We start from the raw sequence: 8,227 nt of genomic DNA, 5'->3' as shown, positions 1-8,227 counted from the left end.
CTCCAGCGGGCTGTGAATGCCACGCAAAAAAAAAAAAAATACTTATTTTGAAGCGAACCACTCGGCGAACCATTTTCGTACATTTTCATACGAATTGAAGCGTTGCACAGCGAGAGCGTGTCCCAGTGAACCAAGTAGATGATAATCAGACAGAGCCATGTCTGGAGAATAAGCCGCATGCCGTAGTATTTCCCAACTGAACGCCTCGATGATTTCCCTGACCCGTTTTGCTGTGTGTGATGGGGCGTTGTCATGGAGCAACATGACTTTGTGTTGCCTTTTTTCATACTGCGGCCGTCTTTCACGTAATGCTCGATTTAAATCCACCATTTGCTGCTGGTAGCGATCAGTGTTAACGGTTTCACCAGGTTTCACTAGCTCATAATAGATGGCACCCTTCTGATCCCATCAAACACACAGCATTGTCTTCTTTCCAAAACGATTTGGTCTTGCAGTGGATGTCAATGGTTTGCCTGAATTCACCCATGATTTACGACGCTTAGGGTTCTCAAAATATATTCATTTTTCGTCACATGTCACTATACGATGGAGGAAAGGCTTTCCTTTTTATCTGGTGAGCAGCATTTCACAAGTGGTCTTTCGATTTGTTTGCTATCTTTCATTCAGTTCATTTGGAAATCATTTTCGCACTTTCTCCACCTTTCTCATAGCTTTCAACCGAAGACAAACGGCTTTCTGCGTCACATTCAATTGTTCCGCGAGTTTCTGCTGAATTTGAGTATCATATTCAACCAATAAGGCCTGCGATTAGTTGTCTTCGACCTTTTTTGATGGTTTACCGCCCTCGTCGTTTCTTATGTCAAAATCACCACTTTCGAATTTTTTGAGCCACTCGAACCACTTTCTTTTCCCAGGAGCATGTTCGTTGAAAGCTTCGACAAGCTTTCAATGCGATTCTGTTGATGTTTTCTTCAAATAATAATGGAAAACCAATGCTGTCCGCAAATCATAGTTCGTAGGCACAAAACTCGACATGTTTAAGGGTTTGAAACAGATACCGATGTTTGGAACTTGGGTTACTGTGTGTTGAACATCGTCGTCAGGCGTTGCAGGAAGCAGATGGCGCTGCATGCACGGTCTCACGGGCCCTACACTGACGGCTAGCACCATATATAGGGAAATTCTGGTTTCATACTTCTACACCTAGCATCAGTTTAATAAGTCATGATTGCAAAATACTAACTCGAATCCGTTACAGAAAAATGGAAAAACTGGTAGAAGCCGACCTCGTGGATGATCAATTTGGATCTCGGAGAAATTTAGAAACACGAGAGGCAACACTGACCCTGCGACTTATCTTAGATCATAGGTTAAAGAAAGGTAAGTCTAGATTTATAACATTTGTAGACTTAGACAAAGCTTTTGACAATGTCGACTGGAATACTCCCGTTGAATTCCTGAAGGCAGCAGGGGTAAAATACAGGGAGCGAAAGGCTGCTTCCAACTTGTACAGCAACCAGGCGGAAGACATAAGAGTTGAGAGGCATGCAAGGGAGCGAAAGGCTGTTTCCAACTTGTAGAGCAACCAGGCGGAAGATATAAGAGTTGAGAAGGGAGTGAGACTGGCTTGTAGCCTATCCCCGATGTTACTCGATCTTTATATTGAGCAACCAGTAAAGTAAACAAAGAAAAATTTGGAGTAGGAATTAAAGTCCAAAGAGAAGACATGAAAACTTTGAGGTTTGCCGATGACTTTGTAATTCTGTCAGAAACAGCAAAGGACTTAAAAGAGCAGATGGAGGTAATGGAAAGTGCCTTGAAAGGAGGATATAAGTAAGACGAGCATCAACAAAAGCAGTACAAGGATAATGAAGTGTAGTAGAATTAAATCAGGTGACGGTGAGTAAATTACATTAGGAAACGAGGCATTTAAAGCAGTAGATAAGGTTCGTTATTTGAGCAAAAAAATAACTGATGATCGCCGAAGTAGAGAGGATATGAAATGTAGACTGGCAATGCCAAGAAAAACGTTTCTGAAGAACAGAAATTTGTTAACACCAAATATAGACTTGAGTGTTAGCCAGTCTTTTCTGAAGGTCTTTTCTTCCATGTACAGTGCAACATGGACGATAAACAGTTTAGGGAAGAAGAGAGTAGAAGCTTTTGAAATGCGGTACTGCACAAGAATGCTACAGATTATATGCTAGATCACGTAACTAATGAGGAGGTACTAAATAGAAATGGGGAGAAAGAAAATTTGTGGCTAAATTTGACTGAAAGAAGGGATCGGTAGACAGGACACATTCTGAGACGGCAAGGGATCATCAGTTTAGTATTGGAGGGGAGTGTGGCACGTAAAAAACGTAAAGGGAGACCAAGAGATGAAAACAGTAAGCAGATTCAGAAGTGTGTGAGTTCCAGCAGTTATTCAAGATGAAGAGGCTTGCACAGGGTGGAGTAACATGGAGAGTTGCATCAAACCAGTCTTCTGACTCAAGACCACACCAAAAACATATGTAATGCTCACATTTGTAGCTGTCTGTCCAAAATAAATTGAATTGCAATCTTGACACGTGAGCTGATAAATTCCAGATGTATTGTGTTTGTATTAATGTTGGTTGTCCTCAGTTTCTTTTTTTATAGCGTTGTCTGTTCTGTACCTTATTGTCGGTCCTTCTTTTTTAAATATGTTGGCAAACCTCTGAGCTGATTTGCTGTTGCAGGTGTGGACCATTTGTTTGTTGTTCTAGATGTTTCTTCTTCCCATATCTCGTGTGTTCTTGTGTTCTTTGTTTTTACGTTCTGCATACCTGTGTTTGTACGTTGCTATTGATCTGTTGGGTATTGTATATCGAGAGTTTCTTTCATTTTTGTTTTAATTTTGTGATTCAGATTGTCTGTCATGTTTATTTCGTATCGATCTTTTGCAGCCATTTGCTTGATCGGCAACAGCTCCTTTTAGTATTTGTCCCGATTGACTCCAATATATCCAATTTGTGTAGCATGTATCGGAAACTGCATGTTTATGTGTTATACGGTGGTTTGAGTTTCTCTGTATGGCTGTAATGGTGATGGTGGGTTTATGTATACAGAACATTCATTTTGATTATTGAGTCTGTGCATTCTGACGCATAAGAAATTTAACTTTTTGTCATTTCCTTCTTATATAGTGAATTTTATCTTTGAGAGTACTGTGTTTATGTCACTGTGGATTAGGTGTTTCACCTAGGAGATAATGATATCTCTGCAAGATTGCATTACTGTCATGGATGTGTGACCATTTTGGCTGATCAGGTCGACCCTGTGGTGTAATGTATGTGCCCCAGTGGTGATGCTGTGTTCCAGGAAGACAGGGCCTCTGTTCACTCATCGTCCAGGACTGGTTTCGTGAGCACGAGGATGAATTGTCTCATTTGTCCTGATGCCCAGTAAGCAAATCATGATATTACTGAGTCTTTGTGGCCTACTTTGGAGGGAAGGTGTGTGATCGCTATTCATTTCCGTCATCGTTACTTGAAGTATCAACTATTTCGTAGGAAGAACGGTGTGAGATTCCGTTGAAAACCATACAGGACCTGTATTTATCAATTCAGAGACGACTGGAAGGTACTTACCTACACCGTGTTATGTTTTTGGTACTTCACATTTTTGTCCACTCCCTATTCATTTGGGGCACAGCAGATGTAGTAGGAAACCATGGACGATGGATCAAAAATGGTTCAAATGGCTCTGAGCACAATGGGACTTAACATCTTAGGTCATCAGTCCCCTAGAACCTAAAACTACTTAAACCTAACTAACCTAAGGACATCACACAACACCCAGCCATCACGAGGCAGAAAAAATCCCTGACCCCGCCGGGAATCGAACCCGGGAACCCGGGCGTGGGAAGCGAGAACGCTACCGCACGACCACGAGATGCGGGCGGGACGATGGGAAAACCGGAACAGAAGATAATCGAGGTTTTTGAGATGAGGTATTCAAGAAGACTGTTGAAAACTGGGTGGACTGATGAAGTAAGGAACGAGGAGGTTCTGCGCAGAACCGCCAGAGAAAAGTAAGTGTGGAAAACACTGACAAGAAGAGGGGGCAGGATGGTGGGACTTGTGTTGAAACATCGAGGAATAAGATTCATGGTACTAGAGGGAGCTATTAAGGGTAAAAACTGTAGGGGAAGACAAAGATTGGAATACATCCAACAGATGATTAGGACGTAAGGTGCAAGTGCTACTCTAACATGAAGAGGTTAGCGGAGTGGAATTTGTGGCGGGCCACATCAGACCAGTCAGAAAACGGATAACTCAAAAAAATTGACCGCGTTACACGGTAACAGCGCGATGTTCCCTGGGACTGTCAATTTTTTATACAATTCCATGGGATGCATGGAATACCTCGATATGGCAGCCCAAAGCATCATCAAATTCCGCCTTGATTCCCTCTCGGGATGTAAACTCGGTCAGAAAGTGGACACAGCGTGAAACAACTTTCTTCCACTGCTCTATACTCCAGCTTTACGGCTTTGGCACTACGTTTTCCTGCTTTTGCATCACTGATGAATGGTTTTGAAATTCCCGGACGCCCTGCAACTCCCTGCTTATGGAGCTCCCTGTGTGGTGTTTTGTTGCTGACACAGTACGCGAGTGCGAACTTCAATTTTGCAGTGAGTTTTGCAGCTGTTGTCCATCACAATTCTCTTCAGTGACCACCTACGATCAGTCAACACCGATTTTCGTCTTCATTGTGTATTAATGGATGATATTTTCCCGCTTTCCTTGAAACACTCAACACTTCAGTTACCTTGGTTTGGAAGTACCTACCGTACGAGCACCAACCATTTGCCCACGTTCGAAGTCACTTAGCTCCGACATGATGCACTCACAACTGCACAGAACAATGTTCGACCGCGACTCACAGTTGAAACGTGCTGAGGACACTGAGCAGGTGCCGTTCGTGGCCAAACAAAACAGTGCAACCTGCAGCCTTGGCTAGCATCTGCATTTATGTTCAAAGATGCATATCTCGCTGAGTTTCCATTGTTTTGTCCAACTCCTGCTCATTCTCAGAAATTTTTTCCTCAAACTAAGGCCTGTGTCTGATATTATTAGACTTCCTTCGAACAAGAATGCACTCTTTGCCAGTGCGGGTCTGATTTTTATATCCTCCTTCCTCTGTACATCACCGATGGCTGTGACCGAGCGGTTCTAGGCGCTTCAGTCCGAAACTGCGTTGCTGCTACGGTCGCAGGTTCAAACCCTGCCTCGTGCATGGATGTGTGTGATGTCCTTGGGTTAGTTAGGTTTAAGTAGTTCTAAGTCTAGGGGACTGATGACCTCAGATGTTAAGTCCCACAGCGCTTAGAGCCATTTGAACCTCTGTACATCGTGGGTTATTTTGAATCCGAGATAGCAGAATTCGTTAACTTCGTCCACTTCGTGATCACCAATTTTAATGTTAAGTTTCTCGATTTTCTCGTTACTTTTCTCTCATTTAGGTTTGGTCTCAATCCATATTCTGTACTTATTAGTCAGATCATTCAATGCAGTAGATTCTGTATTCTTCTTCTCCTTCAGCGAGGACAGCAGTGTCGTCAGAGAATCTTATCGCTGATATCCTTTCACGCTGAACTGTAATCCTAATCTTTAACTTTTCCGTCATTGGTTCTTCAATACATAGATTGAAGAGTAGGAGGCCCCTCCTGCCAGAGGTTCGAGTCCTACCTCGGGCATGGGCGTGTGTGTTGTTTTTAGCGTAAGTTAGTTTAAGTAGTGTGTAAGTCAAGGGACCGATGACCTCAGCAGTTTGGTCCCTTAGGAATTCACACACATTTGAACATTTTGAAGAGCAGGAGGGAAAAAATGCATCACTGTCATAAACGCTTTTTAATACGAGCACTTCGTTCTTGGTTTCCCAGTCTTATTGTTCTGTCTTGGTTCTTCTAGATCGTCATTAGCTGTGATAATGGCCACGATTCGGCGAGGAAGGGAGCCTACCTGTTTCTTCAGCTTTGCCCTATCCGGCTGAAGTCATATACTGATAATCAGAACTACGTAGAGCTACCGAACAGTGGTCTTGTTGATTGCTACATTTCATCTGCTGTTCAAAATAGTCCCAGACGTTTTCTATTAGGTGATTTACCGGCTCAGTCGAAGTGCGGTACGGTGTCTTACTGTTCGTCAGACCAGAAACGTATGAATGCAACCCAGTGAAAATGGGGGCGCCCACGACATACTATCGAAGAAAGAGCAACAATTGGTCGCTGTGAATGTTGAAATAAACTTCCAGGTTCATATTCACGGTAGCCTCCGGCCTGGTCTAGAACGTCCATACACACTGCGTGTTACACGCCTCATTGAGCGAAGCCCTTTATCATTTGAAAAAATGTCACTTTGCCCGACCACACTGCACGCCTACAGTCAGTCACAAACCGCTTTGTGTGTTATTTGACCCACTGAATACTTGCAGCTGTGAATACCGCTGTGATCAATGGCCTTTTGCATGGTATCCGACTCAAAATTTCTGTTGCGTTCAATTCCGTTCAGGATGTCTTCTTTGAAACTAGTTGAGAGGGACCTACATTCACTGACAACCGTTCCCGTAGGATGTATAAATGCAGACTGAAGCGACGAATGAAAATTTGAGCCAAGGCTGGGATTGAACCTGCTCACTAGGCAGGTGCGCTAACTATACGCCACCCTGGCACATTAGCTTTGCATGACTTCTACAACTACTCTGGCACGCCTCCCTTCTCAATCAACATTCCCATCAAGTATCTGCCCACTTGGTATTCCTCCTAAACTTGAACAGCATTGAGAAGGGAGGAGTACTAGGGATGGTTAAAATGGCTGTAAGCACTATGGGACTTAACATCTGAGGTCATCAGTTACCTAGACTTAGAACTACTTAAACATAACTAACCCAAGGACATGACACACATCCATGCCCGAGGCAGGATTCGAACCTGCCACCGTAGCAGCCGCATAGTTCCGGACTAAAGCGCCTAGAACCGCTCGACCCCAGCGGCCGGCCGGAGTACTAGGAAAATTCGTGCAGTTGTGCAAAGCCACTGTGCCGAGGTAGCGCAGTGGTTTGTGCATCTGTCTAGTGAGCAGAAGACCCAGGTTCGAGTCCTGGTCTCGGTACAAATTTTCATTCGCTTCTTAAGTCTGCCTGTATAGGTCATAGATGTCTGAGACATGAAAAGGTCTCTGGAACGATGTAATATCACTTAACTCCTTAACTCCTCTAGGGTTTTGGAACTGATTGTCGCTGACAAGACGTAACACTCGTCTCTGGTCCCTGTCGGTTAGGTTCTTTCTGCTATCACAGTTCTTAAGCCGTGTTTAATGGCCGCAGATGATACAACATTCCTTATAAGCAGGTTGGACCGTCCCCGTTGATCATTTAGTTAATCAAGTAAATGCGTTTGCAATTTAGTCATGGACATGTCCAAACACGGAAGCTCTCTTCTGCCATTCTGTCACGTCTTCACATCGACACGCCTTGCTGCGCTGATTCCATGTAGCCGACTGACATGCACACCACTTCGCCACCATGGCTTAACGTCAGCGATGGAGGGTTGCATAACCCCTTAGTATACCAGACCACACCACTTACAGCGCTCCAAAGCAATCAATGTGCTCCTGTAAGCTGGTGACTAAAATTCTGTACATTGAGTTTATGCACTTTTTGTAATATCATTATCTATAGGTACAGATAAGCTAAAAGTAGATCGGAATAACAAAATGACTGACATTCAGCTTGTGGTGGGGCTGCTTGGTCTCCCACTATCGTTTTAACAATTAGCCCACCTACCTGGATAGGTTTTGGGTTATGTACCCCTTCACTTTGCGATGGTAGATAGTGGTTTAGCCGGTAAAAGCAACGTTGACAAAAATTCAACTAATAGCTGTTACGCAAAGGCCACATAACTCCAGTCCAAGGGCATTAGGTGAAAGTTAATAAAATTATTGGGTACTCGGGATTCTTGTATTGAAACTTCTTTATTTAAATGTGTGAACCTGTACTTAAATTGCTGAATGACTGAGAAGATGAAAATTCTACGTTATACTTTCTCTTTACTTTTTCTTATCATGTCAGCATTGACCCACAATATTCTACCGCAACGCATTCTGACTGCTCAAAAAAATTGCAACCTGACTTCAAATAATTAATTCAAGAGAATGGCCGTGACTAAAAAGAAATCTTAACAATAACCTATACATTTCATTAAGCACTTACCTCACAAAAATCTTCATTACGCGAACTA

The 8,227-nt window shown here is 43.2% G+C and overlaps 1 non-coding gene across 1 annotated transcript; it reads left to right on the top strand.

The window, feature by feature from the left end:
* Positions 1–7,028: 7,028 nt before the first annotated feature.
* Trnat-agu lies at positions 7,029–7,100 on the top strand. The gene has a single exon. It is a non-coding gene; the product is annotated as a tRNA-Thr (tRNA).
* The last annotated feature ends 1,127 nt before the right edge of the window (positions 7,101–8,227 follow it).

The sequence above is a fragment of the Schistocerca piceifrons genome, chromosome 5, assembly GCF_021461385.2.
Source record: "Schistocerca piceifrons isolate TAMUIC-IGC-003096 chromosome 5, iqSchPice1.1, whole genome shotgun sequence".
NCBI classification, from domain to species: Eukaryota; Metazoa; Arthropoda; class Insecta; order Orthoptera; family Acrididae; genus Schistocerca; species Schistocerca piceifrons.
The sequence above is the reverse complement of the archived record's forward strand: the minus strand, read 5'-3'. Positions and strand labels throughout refer to the sequence as shown.